The 20,642-nt window shown below is 41.4% G+C and overlaps 1 long non-coding RNA gene and 3 other non-coding genes across 4 annotated transcripts; 1 reads left to right on the top strand and 3 right to left on the bottom strand.

Annotated features, from left to right (window-relative positions):
• Window positions 1-1,159: 1,159 nt before the first annotated feature.
• On the top strand, window positions 1,160-1,241 carry trnas-gcu (transfer RNA serine (anticodon GCU)). The gene has a single exon. It is a non-coding gene; the product is annotated as a tRNA-Ser (tRNA).
• Window positions 1,242-7,949: 6,708 nt separating this feature from the next.
• On the bottom strand, window positions 7,950-8,021 carry trnap-agg (transfer RNA proline (anticodon AGG)). Its single transcript has one exon. It is a non-coding gene; the product is annotated as a tRNA-Pro (tRNA).
• A 3,358-nt stretch (window positions 8,022-11,379) lies between these two features.
• On the bottom strand, window positions 11,380-12,523 carry LOC132887149 (uncharacterized). The gene is made up of 3 exons (XR_009654776.1): window positions 12,286-12,523; window positions 11,766-12,048; window positions 11,380-11,449 (listed from the first exon to the last, which is right to left on the bottom strand). It is a non-coding gene; the product is annotated as an uncharacterized LOC132887149 (long non-coding RNA).
• An 842-nt stretch (window positions 12,524-13,365) lies between these two features.
• On the bottom strand, window positions 13,366-13,437 carry trnap-agg (transfer RNA proline (anticodon AGG)). The gene has a single exon. It is a non-coding gene; the product is annotated as a tRNA-Pro (tRNA).
• Between the last annotated feature and the right edge of the window lie 7,205 nt (window positions 13,438-20,642).

Below are 20,642 nucleotides of genomic sequence, written 5' to 3'. Positions count from 1 at the left end.
TCCTGCCGGTGCGGGAATAAACCCAGCGGTGCTGTGGGAATAACCGCTGTGTCAGAGTCGCTGCTGGGATCCTGATCTCGCCGCTTCTACAAATGAATGTTTTTCTGGGGGGAAAAATTCTAAAGATTTAAACACAAACATTCCAAATTCTGAATGCATCTTTCAATTTTTGTGAGGTAGGCGGGGAAATCATGAATATTCATGAGGAAAGTGCCGCCTGATTGGTCGGTGAAGTCTTTCTGTTCCACCGCGTTGCTTTATGAGGAAGCGGTTTTGTTTGGTTCCGAACCCATCAGTCCGAGTCCAATAATTATTCTACCATCAGGAAAAGCAGCACAGAATTTACTACGATTGGTTTCAAATGCATTTTGTTGTGGTTCGTGGATTATTATCCGTGAATAAAGTTGGACTTTTCTTCAAAAGGAGTGAAATCAAAGATTTGTACAAAACACAAGTTTATGGCCCAAACCAGCATTATGTAATAATTCATTTACTGTGTTTTGATCCAATCCTATAATTAGCCTCTGATCAGGAAAAGCAGCACAGAATTTACTGCAATTGGTTTCATCTCATCTCATCATCTCTAGCTGCTTTATCCTGTTCTACAGGGTCGCAGGCAAGCTGGAGCCTATCCCAGCTGACTACGGACGAAAGGCGGGGTACACCCTGGACAAGTCGCCAGGTCATCACAGGGCTGACACATAGACACAGACAACCATTCACACCTACGGTCAATTTAGAGTCACCAGTTAACCTAACCTGCATGTCTTTGGACTGTGGGGGAAACCAGAGCACCCGGAGGAAACCCACGTGAACAACATGCAAACTCTGCACAGAAAGGCCCTCGTCGGCCACGGGGCTCGAACGCGGACTTTCTTGCTGTGAGGTGACAGCGTTAACCACTACACCACCGTGCCACCCGCAATTGGTTTCAAATGATTATAATTTCATTTTCAGTCAGACTTCAGATGAGCATTTTAGACGGATTTATTTGTGAATATGTAGTTTTCACATTTTCATAACAGGCTTATTAAATAAATATACAGCAATAATGTTCCAACAAATATTTTAATGAGTCTGAGTGTTGATGTTGACAGAGTTATGAACACACCAAAGATCATTGCATCATACAAAATAAATACGCACACACATAAATGTAGGCAAGGTGGCTGAGAGGTTAAGGTGATGGACTGCTAGTCCATTGTGCTCTGCATGTGTGGGTTCGATTCCCACCCTCGTTGCATGCCTGCTCTTTTGGGTGGCACGGTGGTGTAGTGGTTAGCATGGTCACCTCACAGCAAGAAGGTTCTGGGTTCATGGCTGGCGAGGGCCTTTCTGTGTGGAGTTTGCATGCTCTCCCTCTGTCTGCGTGGGTTTCCTCTGGGTGCTCTGGTTTCCCCCACAATCCAAAGACATGCAGTTACAGTAGGTTGGTGTGGGGCGACCTTGGGCTGAGGTGCCCTTGAGCAAGGTACTGCTCCCTGTGCGCTCTGGGCTGCTCACTGGGTGTGTGTGCGTGTGTTCACTGCTTCAGATGGGTTAAATGTAGAGGATGAATTTCACTGTGCTTGAAGTGTGCATGTGACGAATAAAGGTTTAAAAAAATATATTAACATAGAGTATATAAAATGCAATTTTAACAAACAAAGGTTTAGGAAAAATGTAAACACCTGTAACTGAATTCATGACACTTTTTTTCGTTATCTGTGCAAAGATCTGTACTATTAATTCAGATTTATTCCCTTTGCAGACTTTTTAATTCAAATCAATGTCTTTAAGTGTCAGATAGAAACACATCCTGGCTGATCGCTTCATCAGGGGGAAATGGGGGAACTGTCCTTAAACTGCTCACACACACAAAATACATTATGATTTAATGCTGTGACAAAATACAGACAGACAATAATCAGCAATTATTGGTCGATAGTGATGGCCGTCTGAAGCCGAGGCTCTGAAGCGCGTGCCGAGTATAAGAGGGCGTGGCAAATGAAGCCCCACCTTGAGGCATGGCTCGTTCAGAAGAAAACTACATGACCAGTGAAAAACGAGGCCTCGGTTTGTTTGGTTCCCGTCAGAGTTTCACCCTGAGAGTCGATTCCCGGAAAAAAGCGGGCAAAAGAGCCGCCACTTTGTGGGTTGGAGAGAATATCGGAGAGAATATTTCTTTTCTTTCAAACTTTTTTTGGAAAATGTTATACTGTATATCAATCCAACATTTGCAGTTTGTATTATTAAGTGGTAGTGATTGTGTTTCAAATAATATTAGTGCACTGACTGTAGTAGTGGTAATGTTCTCACCCCCCCCCCCCCACACACACACACACTTTAAAAACATTTTTTTCTTTATTTCTTTTCTTGTCTTTATTCTAAAATGGATCCTGTACACAAGAGGAAATATTCACCGATGTGGGAACATTTTGAAATGGTTCCTCCCAATAAGGTCTTCTGGTCATATTTTATTAGAAGATTTTATCATCATCATGCACAATTATATTCATATTGCATATTCATGGTTGAAGGTAGGCGGCACGGTGGTGTAGTGGTTAGCACTGTCGCCTCACAGCAAGAAGGTCTGGGTTCGAGCCCCATGGCCGGCGAGGGCCTTTCTGTGTGGAGTTTGCATGTTCTCCCCGTGTCCGCGTGGGTTTCCTCCAGGTGCTCCGGTTTCCCCCACAGTCCAAAGACATGCAGGTTAGGTTAACTGGTGACTCTAAATTGACCGTAGGTGTAAATGTGAGTGTGAATGGTTGTCTGTGTCTATGTGCAGCCCTGTGATGACCTGGTGACTTGTCCAGGGTGTACCCCGCCTTTCGCCCGTAGTCAGCTGGGATAGGCTCCAGCTTGCCTGTGACCCTGTAGAACAGGATAAAGCGGCTAGAGATAATGAGATGAGATGAGACATCATCAGTGCTGAGGCATTATAGAGCTTTTCATGAGAATGAGCCGCCTGCCAACAGACCAGGCAAAAGTAAGAATCTTTTTTCTGTTTCAAATGTGTCATCAAAATCAAACTCTGTTTAACTGAAAGATATCATCTTTGTGTTATAGATTCCAGAAAACCAATGATAGATGAGGTCTTGGTTAATCATCTTCTTTCACCTGCTCCCATTAAGGGTCGACACAGCGGATCTGTTCCACACATTTAATTTGGCATACGGCATTTTTTCACTCAGGGTACACATTTGGAGAAATAAGATGTTATGCAGGTGTCTCATCTCATCTCATTATCTCTAGCCGCTTTATCCTGTTCTACAGGGTCGCAGGCAAGCTGGAGCCTATCCCAGCTGACTACGGGTGAAAGGCGGGGTACACCCTGGACAAGTCGCCAGGTCATCACAGGGCTGACACATAGACACAGACAACCATTCACACTCACATTCACACCTACGGTCAATTTCGAGTCACCAGTTAACCTAACCTGCATGTCTTTGGACTGTGGGGGAAACCGGAGCACCCGGAGGAAACCCACGCGGACACGGGGAGAACATGCAAACTCCGCACAGAAAGGCCCTCGCCGGCCCCGGGGCTCGAACCCAAGACCTTCTTGCTGTGAGGCGACAGCGCTAACCACTGTTATGCAGGTGTATTTAAAAAAAAAAAGATATGTCAAGTTTCTTGTATTAAACTGATATGTTTACATTAGTCTCATCGGATCACCACAAAGAACACTTTTTAAATTTTGTTTCCATGTTGATTCTTTCAGTTTTTTATGCCTTTTTGGTCCATTTTAGGGCTGTTTTGGCATGTTATACTGTTCCACTGTACATTGAACTATATAACATCATACAGAATCCCACATTTCTAGTGCATTTTGTGCTATAAGATTGATATGAAATGATAATGTAGTATCTCTGCTTAATTTAATATATGCATATAAAGGAGTCATTTATCACCTGGCAAAAATTTTGCAGTTCTTTAATAATGTGTCTGTCGTTATGCCAAATCTCAAAAAGGTTCAGTGTTCTCAAAAAGGAACCCAAAAATTCAATCACTGATTCTTTTAATGGTATCCATTTTGGTTGTTTCAATCTCTATATATGTAGGAATAATGCACAGAAAAAAATTGTTGACTGTAAGGCACCGACACCTTTCAGCGTTCATTGAAAATGTTCACTGGGATAATGGAAAAAGCAATGTAGTCTCCGTAGCCCTCTCTAAACTCGGGGTTTAATCAGGGTTAAAGAATTTCCCATAATGTTTTTATAATTACCATGAGAAGTAAAGGTATAAAAATGCCTTTAGTCATTACAGACTTGAAGGAATTGCACTGAGTAGTGGTTTAATTGAGAAATGTAGTCTCCGTAGCCCATGCAGTCTCCGTAGCCCCCAATTCTTCGTTAGGCGTTTCTTCATGAGAAAATATATTTGATTCTGTGCTCATTGCCATGCAAATTGTATTTCATAATATTTCCAATAAAATATATCTAGTTATACCTTTAAATCTTTCTTTTTTTATTCTGTGGAAAAAAATATACACTGGTGTAGTCTCCGTAGCCCCCACCAATTCACTGAAACAGTGGTCTTGATCAACAGGCCATATCTTCTGAATCAGATGAGGATACCTCATGAAATTTTCACACTGTAATACTAAGATATGTGGAAACAAAATGCACTAACTAAAAATCTGAAAACTAAACTTTCAAAAAATGACCATTTTGGAACAGAAATGTGTACCCTGAGTGAAAAAATGCCGATAGGTTTTACATCAGATGCCCTTCCTGATACAACCATCCCCAATCTATCCAGGTTTGGGATCAGCACTAAGTAGGCACTGGCTTGTACAACCCCAGTGGCTGGGTATTTTACTTAATCTGCATGTCTTTGAACTGTAGAGGAAACTGAAGCGCCCAGAGGAAACCCACACAGACATGGAGAGAACATGCAAACTCCACACAGAAAGGCCACATCGGCTGTGAGGTTTGAACCCAGAACCTTCTGGCTTGAGGTGACAGTGCTAACCCCTGCAGGTTAATATGATTCTTAAAGACACTCAGCCATTGTGAATGGTGGAAATGTGGGCTTTAGGGAGCTCATGCACATATTGGAACCTACTTGTGTTCTCCCTGCTAGGAAGGTGTGCATTTAGTAAAGTAGTTAATTAATTAGTAAAAAGTAATTAATATAAAAATTTAACAATATATTTCTACATCATTCAACATTAAAGGCAGTGGTCGAAATACTTTTTTCCAGTGTTCTGCAATATTGCAGAATGTCAAAATTTTGTTCTGCAATTTGGAAATATTTTCTGCAGATACACAAGCCTCCATACTATACCCTTCTCAACCTAATAATGCCTATATTTACATCATATCTAGCTTTACAACTCATAGCATTACTGTAATTCTTTATTCTCTCACTCTATTTTTAATTTCAGTCTTCACAGATCCTTCTCTGCAGCAAAGTTATCATTCCATGATACCTCCACAGGTCTTTCAAACCCCCTCACCCTGACACTACGGGCTACTACAACTTGAAGTATACCAACTAATTCATAAATGTACTAGTTATCACACCCACACATTATCCTTCCACACAACGTACTAATAAAGGTCTCATCTCATCTCATTATCTGTAGCCGCTTTATCCTGTTCTACTGGTTCCCAGGCAAGCTGGAGCCTATCCCAGCTGACTACGGGCGAAAGGCGGGGTACACCCTGGACAAGTTGCCAGGTTATCACAGGGCTGACACATAGACACAGACAACCATTCACACCTAAGGTCAATTTAGAGTCACCAGTTAACCTAACCTGCATGTCTTTGGACTGTGGGGGAAACCGGAGCACCCAGAGGAAACCCACATGAACACGGGGAGAACATGCAAACTCCGCACAGAAAGGCCCTCGCCGGCCACGGGGCTCGAACCCGGACCTTCTTGCTGTGAGGCGACAGTGCTAACCACTACACCACCGTGCCGCCCACTAATAAAGGTATCACCACTATAAAAATAGAACACAACTGTTCTTCAAGAAACAAAACATTCATTTTCATGTTACATTTTGTCAAGATTAAGTTTCTAGCTTGAACAACAGATTGTTACCCAAAATGTACTTCATTCACAGTGTTTGCATCTGCAACCTGTAGTTTTAAATTGAAAGCAAGGTTTCAATTCTACACTCTCTTACATCTTACGATGATGCAAAGAATTGATGTCATTATGGAATAAAACCCAACTGGCAAATGGAAAGACGTTTGGGTTCATTGTGTTTGCCTGGCTTCTAAAGTGCGAGGTCATGAACTGAACTGAGAACTACTGCAGGGGCTTCACTGCTCTAAACTAACAACAGAGAACTGGGTACAAACTAATCATGGCAGAACTGAGAGCTACAGAACTACTGAGAGCTACAGAACTGAACCTAAGAGCTTTGTCTTACAGGGCAACTGTTTTACTTTGTGCTAGTCTGCACCACAGGCAAGACAGCACTAGTAAAAAAAATAGAGCATGTACCAGTACACAAAACATGTATTAGTGTAGCTTGGCATGAGAAAACAAAATATTCAAAAGTATCTATGAATAAAGGTAAAATACTGTTGCTGTCTTCAAAAGGGATATAATAGTATAATTTTGCATGATTCAACAATACAATATATACAAACCTATACAATTTACCAATATATATGTATGCAAGATAAGAACTAGTCAGCAGCAACCGTCTTCATTTTTGTCACCCTCGTGGACGCACAATCTGTCGCTGTTGTTGTTGGAGTCACGCTGGCTGCCGGTTTTGCCAAGATACGACAAAATCGTCCTTGTTTTCTTGGCATTTTTGTCGGACTCTTGCCCCGAAGAAACAATCCTCTTCTTGGGAGCCATGTTTGTTGTGCCACATTGAATTCTGGGAGATGCATGGCGGAAACTGCCGAACACTGCCAAGGTAGTTGTCGGGTCCTCCCGGCGGGTATTAAAAGTGACGAAATTTTACATCGGAAAATGGCAACTGCCCTTATTTGGTTGTTGTCGCCTTTCGTTGGTATTATATAAATATTGCTCAACTTCCCACTTAAACAATTGTCACGAGAATAGGGGCACGGCCTTGGCATCGTAGAGATGAGCTGGTGGTCGAGTGTGACAAGGTTCAGCATCGAATAGCGCTGCAACAACATCACGGGAAGAAATCGAATGCCTTGTTTGGACGGGCCAAGGAGGTGACTGAGGGCTGTTCTTTCCACTAGCAACGTAAGTCGTTGTTTGCAGGTTTGAATGACATCAGTTTGCCCCTGCGTACGTTCGACCCATGAAGCGGTGAAGAACAAGGGCTCCTGCATGTTTTCCTTTCGTTGGCTACAAGTGACAGGTGCATATTTGTCCACAAACAGAGAACTGTAGAGTCACTGTTTAAGATTTGCTCAGCAAATGTGTCCATACGTTGGCTGGTCGAAAGCAAATACTTGCTTCTGTAGTTGGCACGGACAGAGCAGAGATCACAGCTCAGCAGTCACTCACTGATGAGTTCAAAAAAAAATAAAAATAAATAAATCAACCAGCCACTGTTTCTGCCTAGCTTGAGCTGGTGACCTTTCGTGCGCAAGACTAACGTGATAACCAATACACTACAGAAACCACAGCACTTGCACAGATCAGCTGTTACCTGGGCCTCAAATACAGAAGCAATGGCACTTAGGCATTTGTCCCCAGGGTAGAAGTAAGAAAACTTATTTCGAGCTGCATGTCGTCCCAGGACAAGTACTTCAGTTTTGTCAGAGTTAAGCAGAAGCAAATTAATAAGCATCCAGTGTCTAATGTCCTTTACACATTCCTCAATTCAGGTGCAGAAAAAGAAACCCAAACCAATTTTTCATTTACTTGCCAACTTGACAGTATACTCGAGCACATTACACACAGCAAGGCAGGAATTTTCTGATGTCACTTTCATTAGACTCGCACTTTAAGAAAGACTCTCCAGCGACATCCCTGATACCCCAGTCCAGATCGACCATTTAAGGTAAAGCCTGGGCTCATCCGGGAGTTGAACCCAGGACCTCTCGCACCCTAAGCGAGAATCATACCCCTAGACCAACGAGCCAAACTATCTAAAGCAAAGGATAAATTAAGAAAAAAAAATCCGTCCACTTCTTTCTCCGCGGCAAAAGGTTCGATGTCATCCTAATCCAAAGAGCCAACGATTGAGGACGAGTTTGAAGAGCTTTCGTGTCTTTTTCAAAAGTCTCGGTATCAAGAACGCACGCCACTGCAGAGAATAGGATACAGTCTGAGTGGAAACAAAAGAACAGACTGGCGCAAACGATGTCACGCGTGCAGCGCCGCCGACCTGTAAATCGCTGCGAACTAATAATGGCGGCCGAGCTTTGAGTGATTTTTGGAACAGAATTCAGATGCAAAAAAGCAGTTTTCCAAATCATTTTTTGATTTATCCGGCAACTTTACAGCGTATTTGAGCACGTCACACCTTCTGATGTAACTTTCATGAGATGAGCACTTGAAGAACAATTCAGCCAAGTGAAATCCCTGATACCCCGGTCCAGATCGACCATTTAAGGATTTAAGGTAAAACTTGGGCTTGTCCGGGAGCTGAACCCGGGACCTCTCACACCCAAAGCGAGAATCATACCTCTAGACCAACAAGCCAACCTACAGCTCACTCAACAACAACAAAAAAAAAAAAAAACCCGCTTCCTTCCCAATGTGAGTTTGGAATGAAAGGCTGGGGTGAATAATCACTCCGAGGTCTTTTACTGCTACACGTGAAGAAACAGAAAGGCCATCCAGAGTTACTGTGGAATCAGAAAACTTACTTCGAGCTGCATGTGGTCCCAGGACAAGTACTTCCGTTTTGTCAGAGTTAAGCAGAAGCAAATGAATAAGCATCCAGTGTCTAATGTCCTTTACACATTCCTCAATTCAGGTGCAGAAAAAGGAACCCAAACCAATTTTTCATTTATTTGCCAACTTCACAGTGTGTTCGAGCACATCACACACGGCAAGGCAGGGATTTTCTGACGTCACTTTCATTAGACTCGCACTTTAAGAAAGACGCACTCCAGCGACATCCCTGATACCCCAGTCCAGATCAACCATTTAAGGTAAAGCCTGGGCTCGTCCAGGAGTTGAACCCAGGACCTCTCGCACCCTAAGCGAGAATCATACCCCTAGACCAATAAGCCAACCTATCTAAAGCAAAGGATAAATTAGGGAAAAAAAATCCGTCCGCTTCTTTCTCCGCGGCAAAAGGTTCGATGTCATCCTAATCCAAAGAGCCAACGATTGAGGACGAGTTTGAAGAGCTTTCGTGTCTTTTTCAAAAGTCTCGGTATCAAGAACGCACGCCACTGCAGAGAATAGGATACAGTCCGAGTGGAAACAAAAGAACGGACTGGCGCAAACGATGTCACGCGTGCAGCGCCGCCGACCTGTAAATCGCTGCGAACTAATAATGGCGGCCGAGCTTTTAGTGATTTTTGGAACAGAATTCAGATGCAAAAAAGCACTTTTCAAAATCATTTTTTGATTTATCCGGCAACTTTACAGCGTATTTGAGCACGTCACACCTTCTGATGTAACTTTCATGAGATGAGCACTTGAAGAACAATTCAGCCAAGTGAAATCCCTGATACCCCGGTCCAGATCGACCATTTAAGGATTTAAGGTAAAACTTGGGCTTGTCCAGGAGTTGAACCCAGGACCTCTTGCATCCAAAGCGAGAATCATACCCCTAGACCAACAAGCAGCTCGCTCAAAAGAAAAAAAAAAAATCCGCTTCCTTCCCAATGTGAGTTTCGAATGAAAGGCTGGGGTGAATAATCACTCCGAGGTCTTTTACTGCTACACGTGAAGAAACAGAAAGGACATCCAGAGTTACTGTGGAATCAGAAAACTTACTTCGAGCTGCATGTGGTCCCAGGACAAGTACTTCCGTTTTGTCAGAGTTAAGCAGAAGCAAATGAATAAGCATCCAGTGTCTAATGTCCTTTACACATTCCTCAATTCAGGTGCAGAAAAAGGAACCCAAACCAATTTTTCATTTACAGTTTTTCTCGATTGGTTTGGCTCATTTCCTGAAACTGAGATGACATTCCTATAACTATAAGGTCATTTTGCCAAACAGTGTTACAGTTCTGCACAACCCTTCAGATAACCAGCAAAATGTCATATGTCTCCCAAAACTGTTCATTCATGCTTCAAAATGAAATCCCTTTCCCATATAAATAGTCAGTACCATAAAAATGGCATAGATCCTTCTCAATTGCTTGGCCTCATTTTCGTTCATTAAGTGCTTCTGTCTAAATGACCTGGATGGCTCAGCACAACTACATGGATCATCTGCAAATGCTCATATCTCTCCCAAAACAGTTTACCCATGTGTCAAAACTAAATATCCTTCTCACATAAATAGTCAATGCCCCCAAAATGCATTGTCCCTTTGGCATTGTGTAAGCACTGCAAGTCAAAATGCTTAGACATTTTGTCAGAGGTCTAGCTAAAGGAATACTATTATATATAAAACTGGAGAAATAGGGTTTTACAGTGAGAGCAGCCTCCAAAGTTTGACACCACACACAGTGCACTCATTTCGCCAAGGAAATTGTTTATTCACACAATTTTCACACAAACCAAATTGCATGCATTACTGCATTACATACAGAGAATATAGGTAAAAGGAAATTATGCATTGACCTTCTGCATGTGATATCATGCGTCCTCGCGCTGAAAGGCTGTATGGCAAAATATAAACATGAACCAAAAAAGCAATAAAGTTCCAGAAATGAAACACTTGGACTAGTCGCTGTTGCCGTCTTCCCCCACCCTCTCCTGGTCACCATCCTCATCCTCCTGGCCATCCATCCGCTGCTCTCTGTTTGGCCACAGATTTTCATCTACATCGCACCGGATGTTTTCCCTTGCGATGCAGCGTGGGAAGAAGCGGCGTGAATGTCTTAGCCAACCCCGACACTGATCGCCTGTGATGTCTTCACAGGCAGCATCCATCGCACTGGGGAGAGACCTCTGATCCCCAATGTGGCGTTCATAAACTCTCCACCTCCAAGCAGAGAAAAACTCTTCAATAGGATTGAGAAACGGAGAATATGGTGGTAAAAACACATTACGCATCCTTGGATGGCTGTTGAACCATGCTCTGATGAGTGGGCCACGGTGAAAGCTCACATTGTCCCACACAATGACAAACTGTGGTAGGTGGGGTGCTTCGAGACCCCTTTCATTTTCGGGGACTAAATCCATATACAGACGGTCCAGGTAGAGGAGGAGCCTCTGAGTGTTGTACGGGCCCAGGCTTGCAATACGTGTGGCCACACCATTGTCAGAAATGGCCGCACACATTGTAATATTTCCCCCTCTTTGACCCGGGACGTCCACTGTGGCCCGCTGGCCAATGATGTTACGTCTGCGCCTGCGGCTCTTGGCCAGATTGAAACCAGCCTCATCTACAAACACCAGGAGATGAGGTGTTTCAATCCCCTCCAATGCAATTATTCTCTACAAAAGAGAAATATAGGTAAAACCAAATCATGTAGATGGGTCATACACAGCAGTAATATGTTCTTCACAAAGTCAATATAACCTGCAGCAGTTCCAAACCTATGCTGGCCTATGCAGAGGTACTCCACGTGGTCTTTGACACAAAATGGAGAAATACTGATCACAGTTTTCTGTTACAGTCGTTAGGCAAAATTCTGTGGTCAGATACTGGATTCCAAAGGCACAGTAAAGATACGGAAAACCCCCCAAACTTTGAACCTCTGCATAGTGTATAGGTTACAATGGTGGAAAACAAATACAGTAATTGACTTACCTGCACATACTGGTACCGCAGTTCTTTCACCCTCTCTGTGTTCCTGTCGAATGGTACCCTGTATATTTGTTTCATGGTCATATGATTTCACTTCAGTACCCGGTCTATGGTTGAGATGCTAATGGAGTTGATATTGTGGAAGATGGATTCGTCTTGAAGGACTGCATTGCGGATCTGTGTGAGTGTGATGGCATTGTTTTGTATAACCATGTTGCAGATGGCTTGTTCCTGGGGATCTGTGAGCAATCTCCTTCTACCGCCCAAAGGAGGCTGTCGCCCAATTCTGCAGATAGACACAGACATGACAATTTGCACTGCAATACTACTCTAAACTGCAACTGTAATTTACTTTATTTTGTCCAATTTACTGTAGTATTTTCTTTGTCACTTTATATACGCAACACTGCATCATACGATTTTGCAGTATGGGCCTACACACATGCGCACATGTGCAGGCGTGCACACACACACACAGCTTTCCTAGAAAAAATTGTAATTCCATCACTGCCTGAGTGCATACCTGTTTTCCCTGCGAAAGGGTTGTATGATGGAGGAGACTGTAGAGCGTGGCACGTTAGGCTGCACTCGGCACCCTGCCTCTGCCATGGTTAGGCCATGATTGACTACATGGTCAATAATGGTGGCTCGAATTTCATCGGGGACAGTGTGATGCCTACGCACTCCTCGCCCTCTTCCCCCTACTCCACCACCACGCATCTGCACCCCTCCTCCTCTTCCTCTTCCTCTCCTTCCTCCTCCTTCTCTTCCTCTTCCCCTTCCTCCAGCTGGAAGTTGTCCTTGTTGAGGTTCCTCCATGTTCACTCTGCAAATAGTACTGGCACCAGGCCAAGCTCTATATACAGTATACATGTATGGCAGCAGTCACAGTCATACACAACACCTGCCAGGTAACTCCACAAACTGTTGGATTGGTCATCTGTGATGTGGGAAACTCCTCCATCGTTAGTCAAAACCTGAATTCACCTGTCACTTATTCACCTGACTGCCATGTATTTATTCCAAAAATCTTCCAAAATCTTCCAAAAATATATATACTATATTGTATTATGTCCTTGACTAATTTTGACAATTGAGCAGACTATTCTGCATATGATGACTTATATGATGAAATTGTTCTGACATGTTTTGGAGGGAACGACCATTACATTGAGAAACAGCTAATTGGGATGGATTACGAACATCTATTAATTTGGAAGTTGTGCTAAATGTGGGATGATTGTGTTAACTGTGGGCCACTTGTACATAACCATTTGCAAGGATGCACTAGACACTTGAGACATGTACAAAGGATTTGCAATTTGATGAAAGCAATGAGAAATGCCAATCTGTTGTGAGAAATTGCAAGTGGGTTTGGGGATTTGTCCATGTTATTTTGAGAATGTCATCTCAGTTTCAAGAAATGAGCCAAACCAATTGAGAAAAACTGTATTAGCCAACTTTACAGTGTATTCGAGCACATCACACACAGCAAGGCAGGGATTTTCTGATGTCACTTTCATTAGACTCGCACTTTAAGGAAGACGCACTCTAGCGACATCCCTGATACCCCAGTCCAGATCGACCATTTAAGGTAAAGCCTGGGCTCGTCCGGGAGTTGAACCCAGGACCTCTCGCACCCTAAGCGAGAATCATACCCCTAGACCAACGAGCCAAACCATCTGAAGCAAAGGATAAATCAGGAAAAAAAATCCGTCCGCTTCTTTCTCCGCGGCAAAAGGTTCGATGTCATCCTAATCCAAAGAGCCAACGATTGAGGACGAGTTTGAAGAGCTTTCGTGTCTTTTTCAAAAGTCTCGGTATCAAGAACGCACGCCACTGCAGAGAATAGGATACAGTCCGAGTGGAAACAAAACAACGGACTGGCGCAAACGATGTCACGCGTGCAGCGCCGCCGACCTGTAAATCGCTGCGAACTAATAATGGCGGCCGAGCTTTGAGTGATTTTTGGAACAGAATTCAGATGCAAAAAAGCAGTTTTCAGAATCATTTTTTGATTCATCCGGCAACTTTACAGCGTATTTGAGCACGTCACACCTTCTGATGTAACTTTCATGAGATGAGCACTTGAAGAGCAATTCAGCCAAGTGAAATCCCTGATACCCCGGTCCAGATCGACCATTTAAGGTAAAACTTGGGCTTGTCCGGGAGTTAAACCCGGGACCTCTCGCACCCAAAGCGAGAATCATACCCCTAGACCAACCCACACTTCAAAAGTAAAAAAAAAATTAAAAAGCACTGTCCGCTTCTTTCCCAATGTGCAGTCTACCATAGAAACAATATAAGCAGCCGTTCACCAATGAAAATACATTTCTAGAGAAAACAAATAGTTTTAGTTTAAAGTTTAGAGGCATCTTTGATCTAATAATGATTCTCTCAATTTTATAAAATTAAACTTTGCCTTAGGATGTAGCACAAGCGAATATTTTTGCCTCGAGCCCCAGGAAAAAGTTGTCAATAATTATTTAGGTTTTCAGTCCAGTGATCAGAATATTTTTAAATAAATATTGCTGCTGGCTCATCCAAGTTTAATACTTCATTGAAATGTGCTTTGATTTGTTTATTTGTATGTTGGTCACATTTGGCTTGTGTTTCTAAACTTATACTTTTGTAATGTCAGGGTTCAAAGCTCACACAGCTGCAGTCACGTGACCGCGCCTTTTGATATGACTTAGTGTTCCGACTGATTCACAAATCACAACAAAGGAAGGAGGACAAGGACAGAGACTGAAGAGCTTAATTCATTTACTTAAAGAAAATAGAAATATTTACTAAATGAATGTATGGTGTGAGTAAAGCAATTAATCAGTAGTGTTAGACAGTGCAAGCATGTGATGATAGTGGAGTGAAGAGCTGTAACATGAAAGAAAAAACAAATATAAACCAAAGCCATTACAAATAACCAAACCCAAGACAGCAGGGCCCTGGGCCCTGTACTACGAAGCGGGTTTTCTGGCTTACCAGGGTAACTTTGAGAGTAACTTGATCACGTGCAACATAACTTCCCGATTAACCCATACTACGAAAGTTGGCTATGTTCAAACCGAGGTATGCTGCCATGGCAATTTACGCTGCATCCCAAACCTGCTCGTCTCAGATTATGTTCTTGGTTAACCCGAGGTTTCCGATTAACCACACCCTTTTTAAACACCACCTCTCCACCGACATTTCCTCTAGAGACAATGCCAGTGTACCTGGATGACCCGTGCGATATCGGAGCGCAGATTAGAGATGGGATTTATGGCTCTTTGATGGGATCCGCATCTTTGTGATCCGTTCTTTGAAAAGAGCCGTTCAAAAGACTGGCTCATTTGGCTCTTTTTAAATATTTATTCAGTTTTAAGAAGACAGCGTCTAAAGAAGCCAGATCCCTCTGCTTAGACAGTGACATCAATATTTCTGGACATACCTTTTATATAAAGCAACCTAGACTTACATTATTGTAACCCCTAAATGCTCATAAATAACCATTAAAAAACAATGAGGGCTTCAATGAATGTCCATGCAGAACGGCTTTTCTGTAAAAAAAAAAGAACCCACTCAAGAACATAGTTATCAAGAACGCAAGAATATTTTATAGAAAAACACTTGTTTTACAAAAATATTTAAGTCTGAGATACAAAATAGATACAACTACAATAAATATAACACAAGAACTAGTTATCACACAAGAACATTTTAATAGAAAAAAACAAACTTTCTGTATTAAAAATATTGAAATTGTAACAAAAATAGATACAACTAAACAGTCAGATAAATAGATAAAGTTATAACAAGAACACAAGATTATTTTAATAGGAAAAAACAAACTATTAATACAAAAAATATATTATTAGAAAAATAGATACAACTAGACAAACAGATAAATAAATAAAATACACAAAAATAGAACAAACAAAATGACGATAGAATAAATTAAATGAACGTCCATGCAAAGTAGTTTTCCCACAATATTATCATTAATATCACACAACAACATTATAAACTATATACAAAACAATTTGAACTATTAGGCAAACAGATAAAACTTGAATAAATAAAAGGCAAATGAATGCTTGCTTGCACGCGCACACACACACCCCATTATGAATGATGTTTTTATATTTCATTTTCACCTGTTGCCAGGTGCGTTTGGCACTGCTGTTGCCTCTGAAATGTTCACAGGACATACACCAACTTAGTCAAAGGGACTGAACAGTCAGTCATCCTAATTCATGTGACTTTGTGCACAGATCAGCTTAAGTAGGCTACTCCATGAATTTACCATACCAAATTTTATTCAGGATTTTTCGGACATTAAACAAGCTATATATGACTGGGGCCACGTCGAAGGACCATTTTCTGTGACTTGTGATTGATCATGAAGCTTCTCTCATCCTATACTTCTGTTCTGGAACATGTAGAAGGGAGAATGTACTTACGCATTTACCCGATCGGCAATTCGTTGCCAACATGCTTGCCGCTCCTTATTGGCAGCCGCTCTGTTAGATTTTGCTCTTAATGTTGTTTTGAACTCCTCGTAGCTTTGCATTATGACAGCGCATTCTTCCTCCGTGAAGTACGGCGACCGTGCCATTGTGACCAGTGGGGATTTGCGCTGATAACCTCCCCTTTAACGTGAACGCGCATTAACCCTGATTAGGTTAAACCAGGTTCAACAAATCATAACTGGCGTCGTAGTACCGTTTAACCCCAAACAAGATAACCAGGTTTTGTTAACCCCGGTTTATCGGGGGAACCCTGGGTTACTTCTGGGTAGGTTAACCTCCGTTCATAGTACAGGGCCCTGGTTTAACCTAATCAGAGTTAATGCGCGTTCACGTTAAAGGGGAGGTTATCAGCGCAAATCCCCACTGTTCACAATGGCACGGTCGCCGCACTTCACGGAGGAAGAATGCGCTGTCATAATGCAAAGCTACGAGGAGTTCAAAACAACATTAAGAGCAAAATCTAACACAGCGGCTGCCAATAAGGAGCGGCAAGCATGTTGGCAATGAATTGCCGATCGGGTAAATGCGCAAGTACATTCTCCCTTCTACATGTTCCAGAACAGAAGTATAGGATGAGAGAAAGCTTCATGATCAATCACAAGTCACAGAAAATGGTCCTTCGACGTGGCCCCAGTCATATATAGCTTGTTTAATGTCCGAAAAATCCTGAATAAAATTTGGTATGGTAAATTCATGGAGTAGCCTACTTAAGCTGATATGTGCACAGAGTCACATGAATTAGGATGACTGACTGTTCAGTCCCTTTGACTAAGTTGGTGTATGTCCTGTGAACATTTCAGAGGCAACAGCAGTGCCAAACGCACCTGGCAACAGGTGAAAATGAAATATAAAAACATCATTCATAATAGTGTGTGTGCGCGCGTGCAAGCAAGCATTCATTTGCCTTTTATTTATTCAAGTTTTATCTGTTTGCCTAATAGTTCAAATTGTTTTGTATATAGTTTATAATGTTGTGATATTAATGATAATATTGTGGGAAAACTACTTTGCACGGACGTTCATTTAATTTATTCTATCGTCATTTTGTTTGTTCTATTTTTGTGTATTTTATTTATTTATCTGTTTGTCTAGTTGTATCTATTTTTCTAATATATTTTTGCATTAATAGTTTGTTTTTTCCTATTAAAATAATCTTGTGTTCTTGTTATAACTTTATCTATTTATCTGACTGTTTAGTTGTATCTATTTTTGTTACACTGTAAGCCCGGACTTTGTATTTAATTAAATGTTTTAATTACAATGTACATAAAAATTTAAGTTTGATTGCATTACTAAAAAATATTAAGTATATTCTACTAATTTGTACACATAGTCAAAAGTGTTAATAAGTTTAAGTTGAATGGCCTTAAAATTCTAAGTTTTAGTCATGACCACGCCTCTTTTTTAATCTGCGCAGAGTTGTGAAGCCGCCATTTTAACTTTCACAGATCAGCAGCAGTTACGCGAGGTTTGGTAAAATTCAGAGTGAGCTTCAGCCAACGTTTCTTCTCTGAACTTAGTATTTTGGATCCTGACTGTCGGTGGGAATGTTTGTTTTAACTTTAAGAGCAGTGGAAATCGCGTGTTTGACAGTTACAGGTGGTATTTTACCAATTTCACGTCATTTTCATCTGTTGGCTAAGTTGCTTTTGTCACTGTGGAGAGCTCTCTGGATTTGGAATGGGACACTTTTGAAGACTTTTCGGATAATGCAAGTATACAGCACAACCATATCATAGGTTTAATCATTTATTTATTGTACGATTAAGTAGCTAACGTTAGAATTGACGTTCTTCCTCTATTAGCTAAGTGCTCACTAGCTGTTAGCTGCATTGAACACCCGACCGACAGCACAGAAAACGCGGTATTCCACGTTGCGCAGCACAAGGGAGAAGGAGAGAGAAAGGAAGGCGACGGTCCGTTGGTGTATCACTGTTCACTCAATTTGGTAAGTGCTGTTGCATTTTGAGACGACCATGAACCAGGGGCGATTCTAGCATCTGATCTTTGGGGGTGCTTAGCCCCCAGAGCTGACAGAGGCACCTGGCTTGAACGACAGTGTTTCCACGTTTATTCCGCATTTAGACTAGACTTAACTAGACAAGAAGACTAGACTTATGCAATGTTTTAACAGAAGCTGACCCAATAAACTATGATATCTACACATTTACAGTACAACCACTGAATTATTTACGTTATATTTTTAACTAAACAAGACCTACTACTGCATTTGTAATGTTGGAGCTATTCATTTTGAACAGTGGTAATTGTTAATGTGTTATTGTGTAATAGTGTGTATTATGATTTTACATTAGTTTACATTTGTTATATTTTGGTAGTGTTCTTTTGATAGTCATTTGTTTAATTGTACAGCTCTGCACAAAAGTATCTCGATATGGATGATAAATGTCGTTTTTATCATTCTGTTCATAGACCAGGGAACATCAATATTGCATTATGCATATTACCATGTTGTGTTTAACAATTGTAACTCCAGTCCGTACCTTCACATCTCGCTATGCCAGTAATACTCAGGTGCTACTTCGAGTTCCTCATCGGCGTGGAATCCAGTTAAAAAAACCACACCATGTCGTAGCAAGCACTCGCGCGGACAGGCAACTCAATCAGAGGGGACGCAAGGAGGAGAGGGATTTTACTGCTCATAGAACTATCACGTAACAGGTGAATTCAAGAACACACACACGCCCGCGCACACATTCATTGCGCAAGGGTACTTATTTCTGAAAATTACGTCCAAAAGCAGTGTTGAGGGTGCTGAGCTAGGGGGTGCTGAGCTCGTTTTTGGGGGTGCTTGAGCACCCCCAAAAATAGGCTAAACACGCCCCTGCCATGAACTGAAATGGGCTAGGTTAGTTCATTATTCGGATCAAACAAAGCGAAATGGCTTAGTTAATTGGAAGTTTAATTAAATGTTTTAGCCCAAGTTTTTTGTTAAATCTTGGTTATTCCAAAAAGTGCACTCAAACCCCTTTAAGTTTCCTTAGTTGCCAAGGTACCAAACAGACAGTTTTGGAATTAGCACTTGCAACACTCAGATCCAAATATGACCAGTCTTTATTGTCCTTTCAATAATTACATTCAGTTCACTTATTTTCTGAGGCTTTTCATTTTAAATATCTAACTGGTATGATTGTGTCCTGTACTGTCAATCTTTCTCTTGTCAGGATGCAACTTGCAAGGACTTATACAGTCAGACTCCAGTGGGAACCCTCTGCATTGATGAAGAAAGTCCTCAGCTGAACCCGTCCAGAGTAGGAATCATCCTGGAAGGCAGTGTGGTGATGGACGAGCTGCCCAACCTTCCTCAGGCCTTCTGTGTCCTTTTTGGGCTGATATACAGTACGCCCTACACCTGGATTATCCAAAGTACATGAAAAACACTTTTTACTTTGTCCAGCAGGTGATGTTCAACCTGGGTAAAAGTGAGCTGGCACCCAAAATTCAGACTCTGAAAAATCAGCTTGAAGTCTAAGGGGTTTCAAGTAGTTATGCTACTGTTCCAGATGCTACTGTATGCTACTGTTCCAGATACAGTATTCTGCTGTTCCAGATATCAGGTGCTTAGTTTTTAATGTTGCTCGTTTAGATAAGTGTGCTGCCATTTGTGCGCTGTTTTCACTTTGTCTGATGATGTGGGCAGTGATATCATGGGTTAATGATCCAGTTACTGTCATTTGTTTGGATTTATTTGGACATGTTATTTGGTTAAGTAGGTTTTTGGTGTGTCAGTTCATCACTATTGCTTACCTTTTCCATCCTCTCTCTCTCTCTCTCTCTCTCTCTCTGAAAGTAAATATTTCTGTCAGTGAAAATCTTGTATAGTATATGCATATTTTCTCAGTCCTGCCATTAAGAAAGATGAACACCATGCTGTCAGTCTTGTGAATCCAGGATTTGATTGTTTTTTTCTGCTCCTTTTTTTTGTAAATGTGCTATCTACAGTAAAATAAAAGAGAAAAAGAATGTACATTTGTTTTCTTTTTTTGTTCATTAAAGTTAATATTGCTATTTATATTGCATTAAACCAACTTGGCATTTAGTGTAATGAACTTAATATGTTACATTTAATGATTATACAAAGCAATTGGTTTAGCAAAAGATTTTAAGTTAAATCAACTTGGTATCTAGTGTGTTGTACTTAAAATAGCAATTCCATTCCCATCAAGCATTTAAGTTTAATTCACTCAAGTTTTGATTATACATTACTTAATTTTTTTAAGGCAACCACTTTCCTCAAATTTTTTAAGTAAACTCAACTTATCCGGGCTTACAGTGTACACCGAGTATCTTCTTAGCTTTTGACCGGGTTGCAACAGAAGCCATTATTTACCTGCAAGAATACAAATAA

Source organism: Neoarius graeffei, chromosome 1 (genome assembly GCF_027579695.1).
Source record: "Neoarius graeffei isolate fNeoGra1 chromosome 1, fNeoGra1.pri, whole genome shotgun sequence".
Lineage (NCBI taxonomy): Eukaryota > Metazoa > Chordata > Actinopteri > Siluriformes > Ariidae > Neoarius > Neoarius graeffei.
This window is presented reverse-complemented; position numbering and strand designations above follow the sequence as displayed.